This window comes from Marmota monax, unplaced genomic scaffold (assembly GCF_021218885.2).
Source record: "Marmota monax isolate L192 unplaced genomic scaffold, Marmota_monax_Labrador192_F-V1.1 WCK01_AAM20220418_F8-fsc00114, whole genome shotgun sequence".
Lineage (NCBI taxonomy): Eukaryota > Metazoa > Chordata > Mammalia > Rodentia > Sciuridae > Marmota > Marmota monax.
In genome coordinates, this window is record NW_026694943.1 from 5,881,008 (window position 1) to 5,902,711 (window position 21,704).

At 38.8% G+C, this 21,704-nt stretch overlaps 1 protein-coding gene and 1 long non-coding RNA gene across 3 annotated transcripts in view; one reads left to right on the forward strand and one right to left on the reverse strand.

Annotated features, from left to right (window-relative positions):
- The window catches only part of Rgs17 (regulator of G protein signaling 17), a 101,142-nt gene extending 91,954 nt beyond the window's left edge, over window positions 1-9,188 (reverse strand). For both annotated transcript variants that reach the window (XM_046427341.2, XM_046427342.2), the window contains exon 1: window positions 9,047-9,188. The gene's annotated coding sequence lies outside the window, so the exon portion shown is untranslated. The remainder of the gene's footprint in view (window positions 1-9,046) is intronic.
- A 210-nt stretch (window positions 9,189-9,398) lies between these two features.
- Window positions 9,399-21,704, forward strand: part of LOC131423526 (uncharacterized) — a 57,535-nt gene continuing 45,229 nt past the window's right edge. The window contains exon 1 of the long non-coding RNA XR_009225221.1: window positions 9,399-9,998. This is a non-coding gene — a long non-coding RNA (uncharacterized LOC131423526). The remainder of the gene's footprint in view (window positions 9,999-21,704) is intronic.

The following is a 21,704-nucleotide window of genomic DNA, read 5'->3' on the forward strand; positions in this document are numbered from 1 at the left end:
CCAAGTCTTAATAAACACTGCAGATATTAAGCCACTACACTGCCCCATTGTTCCATAAAACCAAACTTAGCATGTGCATTTATTCATTGTGGCTCTTTAAAAATAATATACAAAGGACTGTACCTCATAAAAATAGAATTGACTTTATGTAAGATAGATTTAGGAATAGTTGCATTTCAATAGAAAATTGTGGTATAGATTTTTTTTTTTAAATGTGACTGAATCTTGGTATCACCTACAAGAATTTTTAACTATGAAACATAACCTATTAAAAGGAAGTGAGGGGAAAGGGAAAAATAATACAAGGGGGACAAATGAATGACAGTAGAGGGGGCAGAGAGAGAAGAGGGGAGGGGAGGGGAGGGGGGATAGTAGAGGATAGGAAAGGCAGCAGAACACAACAGACACTAGTATGGCAATATGTAAATCAATGGATGTGTAACTGATGTGATTCTGCAATCTGTATATGGGGTAAAAATGGGAGCTCATAACCCACTTGAATCAAAGTGTGAAATATGATATATCAAGAACTATGTAATGTTTTGAACAACCAACAATAAAAAATTAAAAAAAAATAAATCATTATGAACATAAAAAAAAAAAAAGAAAAAGAAACATAACCTATTGTCAGGTCAAGAAGTGTTCCACATTTTTTTCTTTCCTGGAATTAACATTTATTTAATGGAATTCTACCTCTTGAAATCCCACTCGCATTACTCAGATGTTTAGTCAATGAAATTACTGAATTAATGGGGGAAAAAATTAGCTTCTTAAGATTAGGTCATGTGAATTCACAAAACTGGAAGTAGTTATATAATGTGGCCGAGTTATATAATAATATATGAATGATATTATACTAGACGATATAATGAGTTTTAGCTGAGAGTCTTGTTTCCTGAGCACAGCCTTCCTGGTTTTTATGTGACTTTCCTTCTCATCTCACTGATGCCTGCTCCTGTATTTCCAAGCCTGTATCCTTTATCCCAGTCCCTGGACTATGATGACATAGGCATGGTGGTAGTTATTTTCCTTTCCATTCATGACTACAAAGAGAAAACACACACAACATGAGCCCTATACTGATACGCCAATCATGTGTTTCAAAATTAAACTTTGGAGACAATTCTATTCTATAAAAGGTTTTTCTATCTCTTGCTTTTCAATATTAAAAATGATATCTAAATATATTTTCAAATAAATCAGTAATTTATGTAAATATATGTGGATCATTAGACATTTAATTTCTAACAATAATTTTGTCAAAATAATTCTTCAACAGCGGAAATAGAGATTACTGGACGTAATGAGCAGATGAAGAAAGTCTGAGCAGAAATTGCCAACATTATTTATTCATAAACTAGCAACAGGACAAGCAGACCCTTTATCCTTAACCACCAGGAGACGGTAAAACAGCAGGTTTTTTTTTTTTCTTTGCCCTGATAGATTAAACATTTGAGTTCTTGATATGTTTTAAATTTCAGACAAACGCTTACATTTAAAAATCCCAATTATATAAAATGACAACAATAAGCATCAATTTTTCTTTGAAGTGTTAGAAAAGGAATTTATTCTCTTTCTCAACTTATTTAGAATACTGATACTACTTACATCTAATAATATTAATAAAGGGAGGACAAAATTTACCAAAACTGTAGGTAGGGAAAATGTTCATATTGCAATTCACACTAGAGGATTTAATATTTGGACTCACAGCACCACAGTCAGTCACATCAGTTTGTAAATTACACAGGTAATTGTATTGCTTTATAGCACGTGTATGCTTTAGTATCCTCATGAAAAGATGGTTTGTCCTTTTCTTTTATCTTGAATCTTGATCTTTCTAAACTCATAGGTCACAAGTAAAATGCTGCATGGTTATGCTAAGTAAAAATAAATAGAAAAAGAAATAGGCTTAAACTTTACAGTAGCACACATGGTTATTTATTAACAGCTCAGTCAAAGGTTTAATGACAAGTGTTAAATTTAGTGGCTGGCACCAGGTTTAGCTTACCTTCAAACTCATTCGTTCCTAATGTCAGTATCTTTCTTTACCATAAATAGGCCAGTTAGCTGTATACTCATAACATATTGCTAGGAAGGACTTGATTCATTCTTTTTTTTTCTCTTTGGTACTGGGGATTGAACTTAGGTGCATTCAACCACTGAGTCACAACCCCAGTCCCAAAATCAAACATGTATTTTTCTCAAAGATTATTATAATTTTTTTCTGCCATCGTACTATATTACAAAAAGATCCCTATTGAAGACGGAACTATGATGATATCAGGAGAGGGTGTTGTAACATTGTCATTGTATGGAATATGTGGTCCTAAGGTAGGGCAGGGGTAGCCAGTCTCCCTTTGCTGTCACAGAAACATTTCATTATATGAGGAAGATCACCCAGGGTGCTGGGGGTGTATGCAGATATTTCCTTTAATGAGGGAGAACTGGGGATTCTTTCTATGGGTAGCCTCACAAAGAGGCTTAAGTCTCCTGCCTTTGATGCTGCAGCAGAGGTTGTTAATCTACTATAGGAGCCTTTTCCAGCTTCTCTTCTCCTTATCTCCAAAACTCTGCTTGGCAGCTTGTTTGCACTTTAGGAGTAGAAGTTCCAAAATTTTGAGATCGAATTAACCTAAATTCTAAACCCTAAGAAAATCCTCACCTGGTATTTCCACCTGGTATTTAGGTGATTCCTAAGTTTACAATGACTAGTGCCCACCAGAAGAAAGCAGAATAGTAAGATGAAGCAACTTACAGGTGCATGCCTTATGGGAAAGGGACATGTGTAATTCATCTTTGTATGTAAAAGTCATATCACAGAGCTTGAAACACAGCAGGTACTCAAGAATGCTTATGAATGAATGAATGAATGTTCACTTAACGGGTTGTTTAAAGGAGCCAGTCAGGAAAGGATCAGAAGGAAAAATTGGAGAGCAACTTAACTTAATTAAGACAAGTACTAGCAAGAAAGTAAAATCTCTTCTATGCAATAGTTTCTTATATTTAGTTATTTATTTAACTCTAGTATACTAACACTTGCAGAGCGGTTGCCAATATGTGAAGCATTTTAGTAGACATTCTTGCGTTTAATCTTTCAACAATTTTGAGGTACATGCAATCATCATTTTCAGTTTTGCAGTTAACAATAATAAGGTTCAAAGAGACTAAGGCTAAATTCCTTATTTGAATCTCAAGCTTGGGTATATTCTACCAAATTACATGCTCTGCTTTTAAAACCTCTTTCTGACTCAGGAGGTTGAGGCAGGAGGATAGCAAGTTTGAGGCCATCTTTTGCAACTTAGCAAGACTATCTCAAAATAAAAAGTAAAAAATAAAAGGGCTCAGGATGTAGCTCAGTGCTAGAGCACCCCTGGGTTCAAATCCCAGTACTGAAACAGAAACAAACAAAACCCCAAAACTCTTCCTTTTGAGGGCAATATTCCATATTTTTCTACAGATATCATCTATACTAATTAATATAGACTCTGCTGCTTGTGATATAAAAGAATTTGATTTTGGCAAATCGAAAGCTTAAAAAGTTGAAGAGTTGGGGAAATAGGACAGGTTTTGATAACCTTTCATAATAACATTAAAAAAAATGGCTCCACACTCAACTTTGTGAAAGCCTGAGTGTTTTCAACTTTACAGAACTGTTTTTACCAGATTGAATTCATGAAGAACAGAGAAGATATGAGGTAACTGAAGAAATGAAATAAACACCTGTTCATTTTCATTTATGTCATAATTTCCCCCGGGCTGTGTCTGTTTTATTGTAATGCCACGGCCCTTGAATTATAACCTGTGTATTTCAACAGCCAATCAGCAGTACTATGAAAAGCCTATGGCCCACAGGAAGTAAATATTTGCTTTGTGAACCACATTCATTGTCTATAATAAAATTATATTTATTGACACAGGGATTTAAAAGAAAATCTCACATACACAGTTTAAGAAATTCAGAGAGATTCTAGATGTTAATTACTCATGCTAGAATTCCAATTAAAAAATACTCATATAATTTTATAAAGATGTCTGCGCATCTAATAAATAGTAAAAATGCAAATCCAGTTCTATTTGAAATGAGAATGCATTTTCCACCATAACTTATTGTTTCTCTTATATTTTCCAATTATTACAAATTTTGGTTCTCCAATGACTAAGGTTTTTTTTTTTGTTTTTGTTTTTTTTAGACAGAGAGAAGAGAGAGAGAGAATTTTTTAATATTTATTTTTCAGTTTTCGGTGGACACAACATCTTTATTTGCTGAGGATCGAACCCAGTGTCCCGCGCATGCCAGGCGAGCGCGTTACCACTTGAGCCACATCCCCAGCCCAAAACCAGGAGTTTTTGAGACCACTGACTCATGTGGAACATTAAGGAGACAAAACTTATCAAGGTAACAGATTAGATTCTTACCTTTTAATTATTGAAATTTTACCTACAACTGAAAATTCAAGATAGGGCATGTTAACCCGATAATGATTTCATAATTGAACTTAATTATTTCATTCTGATGAGAAATGTGAGTTAGCGTCCCATGGGACCTCCACCCACTGCCATCTTTCCTTTCCATCCCATTTATCTTAGGAAAACTCCAAAGTTCTCCCATAACACTAAGAACTGACAGAAACAATCCATGAAAACTTAGGTGCTCTTTATGTACAAGCCTCTCAGCAGGGTGTTTGGCAAACCAATGGGTGACCCTGGGCTTCTCAAAGGAACTGGGCAAACTGGCAATCCCAGACACCATGATGGTATCCTGTGAACACCAAGGTAGACCCACTCCAGACTAACCTAACCTACCTCCAACCCTTCTGCTGTAGCCACAGTAATCTCTGTAGTCTTTGCCACAGGCAGTCTTTACATCTGAGCATTTCCTTCCCTTGTTTGCTTTACCCTTTTTAAAGAGGTTAATATTAGCAGTTAAATAAATAAGAAAAATGCATCCAAATACCAAAGTATACATGGGCAAGAGACTTTTCTTTCTCAAAGAAAAAAATAAAAATTTGCTTAAGAGCATGCTAAAAAGTAATCTGATTTCTTAGTAACCAGTTTTCTTAGTTGGTGAAAAGTAGATGTTCTTACACATCAAGCTTGAAGGAAAAAACTGCATTACAGATATACATACAATTTAGGAATAAGGATGTACATCAGTTAAAACAGAAAATACTGGAAATAACATAAAGGCTCCAAAATAAAAGAAAGCCTAAATAAATTAATAAATTCATTTATAAGATGAATTTATTTTGTGGTGACTATTACATTAAAAATATGAAACAGTGATGAAGTAATATTTATTTTCAAATACAACATTCTATGACATGATTCCAGTTTTTTAAACAATGGTGTAATCATGTACAGGATGAACAGGTGTTAAAGTACTCTGTATTGGCAATAGCAGTTCTTTAGACATTAGGATAATTCTAGGTACTTGGCACATACTAAGCACTATGTACTTTACATACACAGCACTCTATTTAGGCTTAAAGCCATCCTAGAAGGTGGATCTTTATTCTGGTTGTATAGCAGAGGAATAATAACTGAGGCTAAGGGCAAGTGAGTAACCCAAGATCACAGCTAATAAATAGAGGAGCCAGAACATAAGGTAAGGTCAAGTTGGGTTCATCATGTCCATTTCTGCCCACAGGACATTTATTTTCTATTTAATACATTGTTCTCCATTCTAGGGGATCTAAAATAAGCAAATATTCTTTTATAATTTAGAAACGAATCAATACTATATATGTTGTATTAAAAGCATGCATATTCATAATGTAACAGTTTAAAAAACGATTCCCTTCAAACATCTGTGACCATGGGCATGAACTTCATGGTCTCACACTAGTGTAACTGGTAAAGAACATGAGCATTCTTTTAAAAACTGTAAATTTTACCTTGGGAAACTTTTGTGAGCCATGTCAATTCCACAAAGTTTATTCATTTAAGAAGTGTTTGGCCTTTTGTTAAATGTTGTGCCATATACAATAGCAGGAATAAATGAATTTTTTGGAAATTAGAAAAATATCTTTGGGAGATAGTGGAAATGGAGAAAGAGAGGAAAAGTGGCAATATCTATCTAACATCAAAAGTCCCATTGTCTGTGTTTTAAGTTTTCCCTAAAAACTTATATGTCTGAGAATCCAAGACACCCCCCAGTAATGTCATATAATTTTAAACATCCACAATGAATTTTCACTTATACTCTCAATATAGAAATCAGATGAAACAAAATGCTTTCAGCATCACAAAGCATTATTAGTGCCATCCACTGGGTACAGAGTGGTGCTTGCCTTTCCTCTTCTGGATAATGCAATATCTTTGTTGTTAAGTAGGCAGATTTGGATTACCAGGACTCTTAGCAGAAATGCAGCTGAATTGATGCCCATCCCTCTTAGCTCTACCCCACAGTCCATGACCACCCTCTGCTTTTCCAGAAAAGTCCCTGTACTTTAGTGAATGGATTTATAATATAAAGTTCATCATCTTTATAGCAATAGATTAATGCATAAATTCTTTCTCACTTTTAGTCTGTGAGTCACTCAGGCATTTTTATCAATTAAGATGTAGATTATTCACTTTTACTTGGCTATTATAATAAGGTAGGCGGATAAGAATACATCTCTCCCTTTTTATTCAAAGCTTCTGATCTGTAAAGGAAGGTTATTTATTTATTTATTTATTTATCTAGCAAAGAAGTCCACAGGAATAATGATGGACTTAGAAATTCAACATTACGAGTTCAACTATGCTTGGACCCCAGGAGATCATCCACAAAACCAAAGAAAAGCTATCTGGTAAGAAAAAGCTGTTTGCCTTAAAACTGCACAGGGACTTCAAAGTAGCTCATTGCTAATTCTCTTCCTTGGAAACTAAGCACCAAAGAGTAGTTGAGGAACCAGAGAGGAAAGAGTGGATGTCGGCAAAATGGACACCCTATGCTGTTCCCTGTAAATTGGGTAGTTTTATTAATCTTTTAGACTACAATTTCAGTTGGAAAGATGAGTGTCCCCCGCTGAGATCAGGTGTCATTGCTATGGAGATTCATCTTATTTAATAAATTATGCTACTTGATCTTTTAATAATAAACACTGGTTTTCTCATTTAAAAAAACTGTAAATAAACTACTCTTCCATGGTTGCCCTAAATATAGTTTTGAAGAATATAAATATAGCAAATAAATCTATACTCCTATAAATGTGCTAATTACTATTTTAGTTCATGCTTAGTGAAGAAATAGCTTAATAACAGTAAGTTAACTGGAGAAGGGCAAAATTCTCATTCATTTGAATTAATGAGTACAAATTACCTTGGATCAGTTATTAGTGCTATAACACACATTTAGTGGACAACCACTACTATTACTACAGAAGACTTCAGAAACAATGTACTTGAAGTGTTTCACAGTGTGCAACATTATTTAATACATATGGCGTCTAGCACCTATGAATACAGGAGAAAAAAAAATACCACTGTCCATCAGAGGAGTGAAAAGTATTTCTCACTTCGCCAATTAAATCATTTTCCGAGGGGTTCATCACCCGGAAAACCAGTCTGTGTGAACGCCGGAAATGCAGATGGCATTCAGTCTCAGAAGTGCTTTTCTAGGTGGGAACCAAACTAAGATTTCTCATTTTGTGTGACAGCCATCCCACGAGGAAAAGAATCTCACTGTAAAACAATTTTCAAAAAAAAAAAAGGGGGGGGAAGAAACAACTAGGAAGCTCGCAAAGTTCTCCAGAGGAGACTCTGAAGAGAGCATTTCTTGGAGGGTCGGCGGGAGAAGGGGTGGTTCGGGACTCCGCCTGGAGCCAGGGTCCGTGTTCCCAGGGACCAGGATCCCCAGGTGAGCCGGCGTCCCGGGCTCCCGCTGGAGGCGGAGGGCGCAGGGCGGGTCCCCGCGCGGCCCGAGGGCGTCCTTCTGACCAGGCGACCCCTGCTCGGCTTCCGGGAGCCCAGGGACTCCCGGGGCTGGCGCGGGCTGCCCCGGACGGACGCGCGGCCAGCAGCCTCCGGCTCCCGAGGAGCATCTCCCCACCCGCGGCTCCGAGGCCAGCGCTGCCCCTCCACCATCCTCGAGTCCTCCGACATTTTCCACGGAGACAGGGAGGTAGGGAGAAGAGGAGAAAACGGCGGAGTGTCTGCACCCAGCCTCTGCCGCAGCCCAGGAAGAGGGAGAGGAGGAGGGAGACTGGCGAGGAGGAAGCTCTCAAACTGTGATTCCATCGATAATAAAAAGAATCATCATCACCCACGGCCAGGGAGTCTCGGATGCACACACCCGGCCGCGGCCAGGGCTTCGGTGGGCGTTCCTCGTCCTCGCCCCCTCGGTGGCCGCGAGCCCTACCCCACGCCGTGCACACCAGAACTCCCTTCCCCTTGACTGAGGGGCGGGGAAGGAACAAAAGAGACCCTCACCCCTACACACACACACACACACACACACTCACTCACACACCCAGATATTTTACCATTGCTCTAGGTACTGATTTTTGCAACGCCTTCTGCTTACACCTTCCCCACCTGAATAGCGCATTTCCCAAAGGTACAAAGATAAGGGAGAAAAAATACCACCCGAGGTGATCGGGAGATTAGACAATTTCACATTCGATTCTCTTAACAACCAACCCTCCCCCCCTCAAAAAAAAAAAAAAATCCCTGCGGGACCGCGAGCCCCGCGGGGTCTCCCGCCATCCCGGCCCTCTCTGCCGGTTCTGCGAGGGTGCCCCGGGAGCGCGGAGACCCACCAAGGCTTCGCTGAGCGGCAGGACACTCGCCCGGTCCCTCCGCAGAGCTGGAGGGCTGCGAGCGGACCGAGCCCAGGCAGCGACGCGGGATTCAACTTCCCAAAGCAGCGGCGCCGCTGGCAGCGCCGAGACCCCACCGCCCAGCCACCTCCCGAGCCCGGGTATTAGCAGTCGCACTCTCCGCCCCCTCTTTCCTTCACCTCCCCCCCACCTTGAAAAAAAAACCCATCCATCGGTGCAAAGCAGACATTTTGATGTCATTTACTTAGCACCGCTCGGCTTCAGTGGCAGCATCTTACCCGATCGCCTGGAGGTGTAGGCAGCGCACCAATGGTCCGAGGGCGCGAGGCTGGGCTGCCCGGTCCTCTTAGCAGAGCCGGTTTGCTGCCATCCGCCCAACTTCAGCACCCAGCGGGCGAGGAGAGAGGGAGAGAGGCGAGGATGGAGGGGAGGGGGGAGGGGGAGGAGGCGAGGGTGGGCGGGGAGGCAGCGAGAGCCGCTCGGCAGCGCGCATGCGTTCCGCGGGCGGGCGCAGCCCCTCGCCCCGCGCGGCCGGAGGTGCCGCTTCTTCCCCGGGCGCGCGGCCGCGTGAGTCACCGCCCCGCCCCTTGCTGGCGCCCGCGCCTGGCCGGGTCCAGCGCGCCCGCTGGAGGACCCAGTTCACGGTGCAGAACCGCTCGGCCAGCGGTCTCGCTTTGGCCACTCAAGTCCCAGCTTGGTGGAAGCCCTGGAGACCTGAGAGCCTTCCTTGAGGAGAGGAACTCTTGGACCGAGGCTCGTTCAGCTTCACGTTCACCCGCAGCCCACGCTCGGTTCTCCTGGTCTTCTGGTTTGCAACCAGAAGCTTGTGTGGAAGGCGCAACGCAGCGCTGCTACTGAGGGCTCCCAGCGGAAGCACTCTTGAGTGGGGGTTCAAGAAAGTGTAAAGTTAAATAAGTTTTGCTTACCAAAAGATTCCACTTAATGAAGACTGCTTGCTTTATTGACTTTACCCAGAAATCTGACCCTTTCCCCTAAGTATTCTATCGGGTGCTATCTGGCCTAAGGCATAGGTGCTGTCTCGGGCATCTGGACCACTGGAACTGGAGTTTTGAGAGAGAGGCTGATGAGAAGGCAGGAGTCGTGGATCATTAAGTGATGCGATGATGCTTGGGGCCTAGAGCATCTTCACACGCTTGGTGGCTACTCAGGTCCACTAATTGTTCTGTCCCCCAGTGTGGTGTTGAAGGAGCTTCAGATACTTACTACACGGTGAGCACTAGATTGCATCTCTGATGATTAGATTGAAGTGTTTGTGAGGGGGAGGTGGGGAAGAGGATTTCTTTCTCTTCAGATACCACATATGTGGGAAGAAGAGTGACTTCCTGCAGGAATGATTAGCTCTTTCCTTATACCTAATTACAACTGATTACTTGTAAATATACATGATTTCCGTTGCTTGTGTGTTCACGTATGCAAATACTGTTATCATCATTTCAGCGTGTTGATCACCCTTCCCTCTCCAGTTGAATTTAATATGTCTCAGGGCTTGCTCCAGGGCCTCTTTCCTGTAGCTATCTCCCTGACTTTAATGTATTAGTGCTCTTAACGTGCATTTCCTGGTGCAGTTCTGCAAACTCTTCTTTACTGGTTTGTAGTGGGAGATAAGTACAGAAATTGAGAAGATTTAGAAACGTTTATAGCTATTTGACACTACCATAACATCCAAGCACATTAGTCAGTTGTACTTTGCATGTTTTATTTTTAAGGTAATTCGTTTTTGTTGGAGTTTACATAAGTATTTGTCTTAGTCCATTCAAACTGCTATAACAAAATACCGTAGATGGGGTGATTTATAAATAACAGAAACTTATTTTTCACAGTACTAAAGAGTGGGAAGTCTTCAGTCCAGATGTAGGCAGTTACTATCTGTGGAGGGCCAAATTTCTGGCTCTACATATTGCTCTTCCCGTTTGTTCTCACATGGTGAAAGGAAGCAATGGGATTCAAGACTGTCCCTTATAAAGGCACTAGTCCCATTGGTAAGGGCTCCACCTTTTTGACCTAATCACCTTCCAAGGACCCACCTCTTACTACCATTACTTTGGAAGTTAGGATATTAGTACATGAATTTTGGGAGCAGGATATCAACCTATGAATTTGGGGAATGAGGACAAAAACATTCAGCTCATTGTACTATTGGTCCATGATGGATAAAAAAAAATAATGTCCTTCTCCAAGAACAATTTGAGCAGCAGTGAACCCTATATAACTCTCAGATTTATATTTTCATTCTTAGCCTCTAACAGAATTCTTTTCAGTCCTTTACTTGAAGAAGAATTAGAGTAGTAATACTTATTGAACAATTACTTCCTGCTTGAGATTGACCTGATTTTTTTCATGGTTCTTATTCTCTGTTCACAAGAATCCTACCAGGTAGATACTATTATTATCATGTTTAACAGGCATCTCAGAAGCATAACTCCGGATATCCACCCCCTCCAAACCTGTTCCTTTTCAAATTGTTCTACCCAGTTACTCAATCCAAAAATGTAGAAGTCATCCTTATTTTCTCTCTTTTCTTTCATCCTCACATCCAACTAATTAGCAAATTATGTTTTCTCCAACTCCAAAACATACCTCACTTTGTACACTTCGCTTCCTTTCCATTGGTACAACCTGGATCCAAACCACTATCGTCTCTCACCTGAACAATTCAAAAGTCTCCTACTTTGCCTCCTTGTTTCTGTCCCCCATAAACCCTGAAATATATACTCCAAACAACAGCTGAATGATCTAAAAACATAACCAGGTCTAGTCATGTGTTTGCTTCAAACTCTCCAGTGAGTTTGCCTTGCACTTTAAATACAACACATAATGCTTACTGGAGACTAAAATATTCCACATAAAACTGTTCCAGCCTCATTTGCTTCTACCATGCTCCCGTAGACTGTAACTATGACACATCAGCCTGCTTCTTTCACTCTCTTGATTGAATCTAGTTCATAATACGTGCATTTCTTTTTTCCTGGTATTCCATGCTGTCAAAATTTTAAAAGCAGGTTCTTTAATATCATGCAGATATCTGCTCATATATCACCAACTCATAAAAGCATAATATGACCCACTCCATCAATCTATACCATCAAGGCAAAGAGTTCTAGTCTGTTAGACTGCCTTGTTTTATTTTCTTTAAAACACTTTTCGCTCTCTGAATATATTTATTTCTTGTGTCCTCATCCCCCACTCGAACAAAGTATCTTAAGAATTTTGCCCTTACTTTTCACTGTTTCACCTGTAGGACCCGGAACATAATTTGGCACATAGCCATACTTGGTAAATATTTAGTGAATGAATGAATGAATTACAAACTAAAAATGGTGTTCTTTATCTTATGCTGATGGCTTCTCTTCTTGGATCCTAATTGCTACCTGTCAGAATCTATTGTTTTCCAAAAGTGTACAGATAGACTACATTGTTTCCTCTGCCCAAACTATCAAAGATGACTTCATGCAGTGGCACACAATCAAACAAGATACCAAGCATACAGGATAAAAAGGTATTCTTCCCTCCATGATCTTCCCTAAAGCACTTGGCTCTTTGTGCAACATTTTACAGATATGATAATTTGACTAATCTACCACTCATTTGCCTGCAAAAGACTTGGAGACTTTCATGGTTGTAGTTTTTTTTGGTAATCCCTTATGCATTAGCCATAATCTTCAGTGTTAATCTTCTAGGATGTTACCTACAGTCTGAAAGATGAATAGATGGGCGTTATTGTTTAATTGTGGTGTCCTCCAACAGTACATGTATGAGTCAATGCAAGAAGATTTGGATGAGAAACGGTTGGGTTATAGCCTTAACCTAACCAGTAAATTAATCTCTGATGGGATTAACTGAGTAGCAACTGGAGACAAGTGAGATGTGGCTGGAGGAAGTGGTTCACTGCAGGCATGGCTATTGGGTATATATTTTGTATCTGAAGAGTAGATTCTCTGTCTCTGTGCTTTCTGATCACCATGTGAGCTGCTTCCTTCTGCCACACTCTTCTGCTGTGATGTCCTACTTCACCTTGAGCCTGGAGGAATGGGGCCAGCTGTCCATGGACTAAAACCTCTGAAATGTAAGCCCCTAAATAAACTTTTCCTTCTCTACAATTGTTCTGGTTCCTGTCCTTTAGTCACAGCAGTAAAATAGTTGACTAAAAAACTGGGTGTAGCCAACCACGGCCTTAATGACATTGTAGAGTTGATCATTTGTTCTCTCTATGTATAGCTAGATCTTAGGCAATATCTCCAACAAACTCGACATCATTATGACTCCATTGATATTTCAAGCCAATATTTATTAATGTCAAATATATGTCTGTCAGTATACTTTCTAGCTTTATTGAAAAAATATAAATGTTATATAAAATTATTATTATGTGTGACTCAGAAATGAATTTCAGTTCTGTACTCTTTGTATAGAATTAGGAACTCACTAGATTTATCATTATCAAATAGCCATGTGGTGACCTTGAAAAGCAGCTTTCAGTCACATGCATTCCCTGGGTCATAATGTGTTTTTCAAGTAGAGAGAATCCAAGTACAGTAGCGGTTTGGGTATAATGCCTTCATAGTAAGGCAGACAGGAGACTTACTGACAAAATATTAGCAGAAAGAGACATTAGAAAAGAACAGAACATCAAAATACTTATAAATATATTTCCTTATAACTGAGGTATTTGTCATTAGGAAGCTGGAATCTATCTCAATGAGTTTAGTACCCTGCAAAGGTTATTTCAGGAAGAAAGTATATAGTACTGAATTTTGTTCTCTTTCAGCACATTCTCATTCATTTAGAAGCAACCATTTACCCTTGAAAAGGAGAGGGAAAACAAAGAAGTTGGTTGAACTGACTGCACCAGCCAGGTAAATGTCTGCAGTCTGGAGTGTGGATGGCTGGATAGAATGTAGCTGCTTATGCACACTTTTTCTATACTTTCAGTAAATGGGGCTCATCATGCTTCTTCAACTGGTTTTAATCAAACCTTTGAGACAGGCTTTTCTCAGGGAACCTATTTAGATGGAAAATACTTGTGTTTCTTCCTCAATATATGAAGAAAATGAGAGAAATGAAAGAAAGAAAAGGTTGTCTGCCCCCCAAATATATAAAATTGAATACACAGCTTCACATTTTATATGAACCATATTTTTTATAACTCACAAATATTCCCTTGTTTAACTTAATAGCATGAACTTGAAATGCTTGATGTTAACTTTCAGAGTAGCATTTATGAATTTACATTTCCAGGTAATTCGATGAGTCCATGGAAGTAGATATAAACACATCATGTGATTTTATCAGTTTTGTCCAATTTTGCTTATCATAAACTCCCACAGTAGCTCAGAAATGCAGAGTTGTTTTTGAATCATCCCAACTAGTTTAGAAAATTCTCATTAGATGAATCTGTCGTATTCACATTCTATTTGGTCCAACAGATCTACCATGTAATGTTGGACAACAATCCTCCACTCTTCCTTAGAAAACCAGCACAATTTTTGCCTTACCAAGAGAACATGATGGTATTTAATTATTACAGTCAGATTCTTGATGGAACAAAATTCCAGAAGTTAATGTTCAATGTTATATTATCTTGAGATTTGTGGAAGTTCCTCTTTGCTAGGTTGTAGAACAGGTTTCTGATTTATCAGACCTCCTTCCAGGGCATGATGAAAGCAAAGATAGAGACAGTGGATGATTTTGCAAGTTTCTGGTATTATTACTATATTTTGGTTCATGGAAAAGCAAATTCAGAGATATGTAAAGTTAATGGAAATCTTGATTGTGTGTCTGTAGAGAGGAACAGTTTGCTTGAGATGTTCAGTATCTAGAAGGCCCCAGATGATTAATTTTCAAGTTTCATATTGAAGTAAACTGAAATTGTAAATCAGAAGATGTGTGCTCCCATGGTAAAAGTTTTGACAAGGACTCCCTGGTTATTGATTTCCTGTGGACTAGTATCACAGTATGATATATGTTGAAGACATATATTAAAATACTTTACATAGCCTAGCCTACATTTTAAATATTAGAATTTAATATGTAACATGTATTGATTGAGTGCTCAAGTTCCATCCACTCATTTATTCACTCACCCATTCACTTAAAAAGTTCTCAGAAAACATTTATATTGACATTTGGGGAAATAAAAATATAATGGAAAACATAATTCCTAACCTTAAATATTTATGATTTATATACTTTATGACTTATATACTTTACATGTATGATGCAATCCCCCCAAAGAATCCATGAGTACACCTGAGATAATATGGAATTATTGTTTTCTTTCTGAGACTTGGGCCAGAAAATTATGAAACAAAATTGTGTGTTTTGTAATCAGAAACTGCACAACACAAAATCACAAATGATCAAAGTGGCCTGCTGAAGGAACAACACTGCAAACTTTGTCTTGAATGGAACTAGTTTTGAATGGCTTTGAATATCTACAATAAGAATTCAAGAAATTAGATATTGAGAATATAACATATAAATATGAAGTTACTGCTCTGCTTCTAATTGACAGCCACATAGAAAATATTTATTATGTACCATAATATGCAAGGCGTTGAGCAGAGCTTTGGAAGTTTGCCAAAATAGATCAGAATATAAGGAGTTACCTGGTCAATAGCATCTAGTCTAGAGAGATCATAGTGAACTTAGTGGTAATGGACGATCAGCCCTTCCAGTGATCTGCAAAGAATAGGGGCCATTTGTATAGACTGAGATATATGGAAAGGCATTTGGTTTGGAAGTTACAATATGGTACCGTAATTGGTTCAGTGAGAATTATGAGCTATGCATAGGAAAACTTGATTATTATGGTTTGGTAATATAAAGATTTCAGAAATATAAAATTTAAAAGTTTTAAATAGAGATCAAGGCTGCATTGTAGTGAGGAAGGTGTTAAAGCCTCAAGTATGGCAAATTTACATCATTTACATACTAATTCTAATCAATTACTAGTAGTATTGTATGGAATAGGATTCTTAGGTCACCTCTGGGATCAAGCAAGAAAAATTCTTGTGATTATTAGCAATGTCTGATATAGTGTTAGTGCTTTTGCCTAGGATTTAAAGTCTCTGTTCTAGCACATTGGAGGGTCAAATGATTTGAAAAGGGAGTCATATATATCAGGACAATAGTTCTCGAAGAATTCTCAAGCTGTTCTTTTTCTTCCAAAATTGATACTCTGAGAACAATGTGTTCAATTGGTAAATAAGCTTGAATAATGAAAGTTGATCTCTAAATTTGTTTCTTAGGATTTGATAAATTGGCATGTTAAAAACTCTTAAAAGCTCCTTGCTTAAAAAAAAAAAGAAAAGAAAAGAATCCACAATGGCTTTTAAATACATGAGGAAGTTCTCCCTCCCTCTCCCTCTCTGTTTCTTTTTTCTCTTTCTCTGTCTCTGTCTCCCTTTCACACATGCACACACAGTATATGATATACAAATTACATACACGTGCGTTTTATCAGGAATCTCAATTTTATTGATTATGTATCTAAGGTCAAAATAAAATTGACCTTTTAACCTCCATTTTTCTTATTCCATTCATTCAATTTATATTAAGCATCTGTTATGTGGCTGTGGCAAGCAGTGTTCCAAGCTCTGGTACCATATACCAAGGAAAAAAATAAAACCTCTTCCCATGGGGCTCATAGACTTAATATTAGAGACAGACAAAAATCAAAGTCATTAAGAAAATTAAATTAATAGTAAGTTACACAATTGTAAATGTTAAGGGGAAAATGTAAATCAGAAAAAGAGGAGAGGAAATATGTGTGCATGTGATTTGGGATTCTGGTATACACAAAGTCACAAAGAAGACTTCACTGAAAAGGTAATATTTGAGTCAAGAACTGAAGAAAGCAAGAGATGACACTGACAAATGTCTAGGGAAAATGAATCACAACAAAAGGTACAGTCAGAGCAAAGACCCTGAGTGTGTCAGTCACAGATATAGAACACCAGTGAATGGGGAGTGTCGATCCATTTTCCATTACTATAACTCAATACTTGAGAATGGGTAATTCATATTGAATAGAATTTTGTTTGGTCCATGGTTCTTGAGGCTGGGAAGTTCAAAAGCATGGTGTTGGCATCTGTTCAGCATCTGGTGAGGGCTTTCTTCCTGCATCATAACATGACAGAGGCATCATATGACCAGAAGTAGCAAGCATGCTGACATGTGTCTCTCTTCCTCTTTAAAGCCACTAATGCCATCAGGGGGGTCCCACCCTTATCACCTTATTCAATACTAATTACATTTCAGAGGCCCAACCTTCCAAATACCATCAAAATATAAATTTGGAGATTAAGTTTCCAACACATGAACTTTTGTGACCACATTCACACTGTAGCAGGGACAGCGGCAAAGGATGAGGTTATAACGGAAGAAAGAAGGCAATCGTGAACTGCCTTGTAGTGTATATGTTGACTTGCACTCTAGGCACCTTGGAGATCTATTGGAAGATTTTGAAAGAGGCTGGCATAAAGACAAGCAGTACTTTGTAATTTTGGTGTTGGAAACAGACAAAAATGAATATGAATAAATAAAATGAGAAAGAAGAGATTTGCAAAAGCATATGTAGGGCAAATGTGTAAAGACCTACTACATATTAATAAGAATGAAGCAACCAAACAGAAAAGGAGGCAAAATGAAAGTAGGACCACTCTAGCTACTGAAGTGAGGATGGACAGAGTGGGGAGGAATAGATGGCAGAAAGATGTTTTGGGGGCTATTGCAATTAACTAGGGGATGCTGGACATATTTTCATGGTCGAGTTTGTAAGATTCACTAACTATGTGGATGCATGGTGTAAAAGAATTTGAGGAATCAAGAATGACTTACTCTGCACTAGTTTTCCTTTCACAACAATGTGCTTTACTTCCTACTCCCAGAGCTCTCTGATCCCCACAGCTAAGACCAATAAGTTACCATAAACAGGCTTAACCACTGTCCCTACAGGGCCCCCTTGTGCAAAGACTGAGGGGGATTCCAGACAGAGGAAATACAGAGAGGCCTGTCTGAACAGTGAGGCAGCTCAGTATCTATCAGCCTCATACATGTACAACTCTGGTCTTACATCCTGGCTCCAGATACTCTCCTTTTATCTTAATCCCCATGCCTCTGAATGTCCACTTCTACTGTCTCTGTTAGGAGTGCCACTATTGACCCAAGTCCTTCCATGGAATGAGGTCCAACTGTACTGCAGCTCTACCTACTTACTGTTCGCAGGAACCTGGTGGCCAGCCACCTCTGGGCTGCCAAAACATCTATCTGTTGCATGTGGTTGGATTTGTATGCTGTGGAAAACTTGCCATATGGCCTGAACCTTTGCCTGTTACCATCTGTACCATCCTTTAAAGTTCTGAGGCTCTTCCCATGTGTTCAGTTGTTACCACTTCTTAAGTTAATTCATTCATTTGAGAACTCATTCATTCATGGCTGCATTTATGCTTTCAACCCAACCTTTACTGAGTACTAGCAATGGGTCACATGTACATGTTGGGAGCTGCAGATAAAAGGTGAATAATCTATAGGCTCTGTTTACAAGGTCCCAAAGAATCTTCTCAAGTCTAGAAGACATGAATAAATGTGATGGAGTCCTGGCCTTTCAATGTGTCCTGTTATAATATCAGTCATAATATTGCTTGGTAATTGCCTGTCTATTGGGATTTCTCTCCCATAAAACTTTTGCCTCTTGTGGTCAGGGAATTTGCTTGCTCAGGTTTTCCAGCATCGGGCACAGTGTCATGTATGAAGTACCCAATAGGTATTATTGAATAATAAGCCAATAAAAGAAAGACCAGGCTTCCTGGTGTTGATGCCAGTTGAATTCCAGTTTTTAAAAAATAATTCATTGGATGCAGAAGGAGTAAGACTATTTCAAACATGAAAGATAATTTTAGCACAGTGAAATAGCATGGGATCTTCCAGTGGGTTCAAGAAATATCAGGCTGGAGTCCAGGATGTATGTCCACATAGTGCCTGAGACTTTGCAACTATGAAAGGTGGGCAGGAGTCAGATCTACACGGCTATTGTTTCATGCTAAACAAACATTTTGGATCATTTTCAGGAAGGATATGAAGTAGGGCACATGAGACTTTTCACAATCCGATCCTTACTTCCCCTTTCCAGACTTCTGTCCCTGGTTTTATGTTCCTGAAACACCAACATGTCTCACACTACCCCTGTCCTTCCTGTAACACCCCACGATGCATTCTTTGTTAGGTTGTTCCACTGTCCGGAGCGCCCCACCCTCATTGCCAGCATCTCCTTCTCCTGACTAGGTGTACTCACACTTCAGCTCAAGGGTGATCATCCCCACAAGTATTTCGGAGCTCCATAACTCTCAGCAGTTCCTAAATTTCACATTCAACCAGTGCTCAGTATTCGACAAGCTTTGTGGTGAGTTCTTTGTATGTATGATTTATTCTTCACAGCAACACTATAAAATAGGTACTAATGTTATCTTTTTTAAGTGGAGAAAACTGACATTTTAAAAGTTTATTGTAAATTTTGTAGATGAACAAACTAAAGCACAGACAAATTATCTAAGGGTCAAGCGTGGCTGAGCTATCATACTTGAGGTAGGAGCTAAAAGCCCCACCATCTTCAAGCTTGAACATTGCGTTGCGCTGCTTGCGTGGAATCATGTGACCCTTGGTGGGTATCCACACAAGCATCTATGTAACAGTTTATTTTAGCAATCTCAATTTGGCAGAAGATTAAATTGACACAATTTTCTTTTCTCCAATTACAATTCAAAAACTTTCTGTGTCACATCCCTTTTTCCCACTCCTTGATATCTTGGGAAGATTCCTTAATTATCTGATCACCTTTCTTATTAAACTCACTCCAGTGTAGTCTAAATTTTTAATTTATCTTTGTCAAAACTTTTATTCTTACCATTGCCGGGCAGGCTTTTGGCTCAAGGGACTTGTAATGAAGGAAGGCTGGGCAAGACAGTTAGCATTCCCTCCCCTGCCTCTCTTAGCTAGGAACCAGCTCCCACTGGGTCAGAGGGGGCCAGGGAGGAGAGATGTAGAGAAAAGGGCAAATCTCTCTTTATTTAACTGATCTTGGTCACGAGTCTTTGGTTGGCTGTCTGTGCTTTGGACACAGGCATGGATGGGCTGGCATTTTCATGGTGTGGCAAAGATCCAGATGCTAGCTGGCTGTGGGCACCTGTGGGACACTGAGAGGGCAGCAGACTTGCACAGCAGAGACCTCATTTATCACCTTTGTCTCTGAAAAAAGTTTTATATAGCATTCATAATAAATAATGTATGCACAGTTTTAAGTATATTAATATAAAACACTGCCCTATATTTAATTTTACAATAATTAAAACATTTATCTCAGGACTCCCTGAGCACACACTCTTATTCTAGATTTTGTGTTAATTCATTCCTGTACATTGAAAAATATGACTACATTACAAAAATGTAATATAATACCGTTTGAAGTGTTTTGTTCCTTTTCACACAAATAACAGTTGAAAGGATCATGAAAGTCATTTCTTTGTACATAGTGTAAAGTATGAAAGGATACCCCATTTGCCCAATGCCCCATGTATAGGATGGCTTATATATGTAAAAGATACTACATTCCCAAAGGTCCTATTTATACATAACCTATATTTTCATTTTTAACAATAAAAAAGGATACATAAGTTCTAGATGACAATTTCTAACCTAAAAAAAAATGACTATGTGTACATTGTATTTATCTTCTATTGCTGCTGTAACCAATTACCACAAACTTGGTGGCTTAACACAATACCACTATGTTATCTTATAGTTCTACGTGCTTGGAATCTGGTATGGATACCACTGGGGGAGTTTCCAATTCCTTTCCTTTCCCAGTTTCCAGAGGCCACCTGAATTCCTCCATTCCTGGTTTCTTTGCATCTTTGAAATCAGCAGCAGGACTTTTCTTCCCCTTCTTTTTTGGCTCACGACTCTCTGGCCACAGCCAGAAGAGATTCTCTGCCTTTGAGGACACAAGTGGTTGTACTGGGCCCACCTGGATGACCTCCCCTCCTCAAACTCCTTAATTTAGTCACAGCTGCTAAGCCTCTTTTGCCCTGTAAGCTACATATTCCCAGGTTCCAAGGACTGAATGTGGACATTTGGTTGGGGGAGGGCATTATTCTACTATCACAAGTACATATTTCTGAAAGATATTTTGAAGTTCAGTCTTTTTCCACGTTTTATATGCTTATAATCATATATGCATATAATTAAATAGTATTTGTTCTTTTCACTTGATTTTGCTTTATAAACTTAATATTGTGTTTTGAGTTTAGCAATATTTGTAAATGAGCTGTAGTTTATTTTCATTACTACAAAGTATTCTGTTATATGAATATGGCAATAATTATATGTCCATTACACAGTTAATATACATTTCTATAGCTTTTAGTTTGGAGCTATTAAAAACATGGCTATTATAAATCTCCTCATAAATATCCCCTAATTCATATGAGCCCATATTTCTTCAGGATCATATTTAGGTATGAAATTGAAGATATTTAAAGCATTTTAGTATCCACTTATTCACTGTTGTCCCTAAGAAATCAGCTGTCAACCCATTTTGCACTTTTTTTTTTTTTTACCTATTTATCTTTTCATTCTGCGTTCTTTTAAGATCTTCTCTGTCTTTATTCTTCCACAGTTTCACCTCATCTTGGTGTGAATTTCTTTGTATTTACATGCTTGGAATTACTGGATCTCTGGAACTGAGAATAACTGAAAACAAATCCAGTTGTTCACACTTTTCTACAGGTACATGTTTCAAGATTCATAGTAGATTCTTAAAACCATGGATATAATACTAAACTCTACATGTACTAGGTTTTTCCTATACAGATATACCTATCACACAGTTTAACTTATAAATTAGATACAGTAAAAGACTAG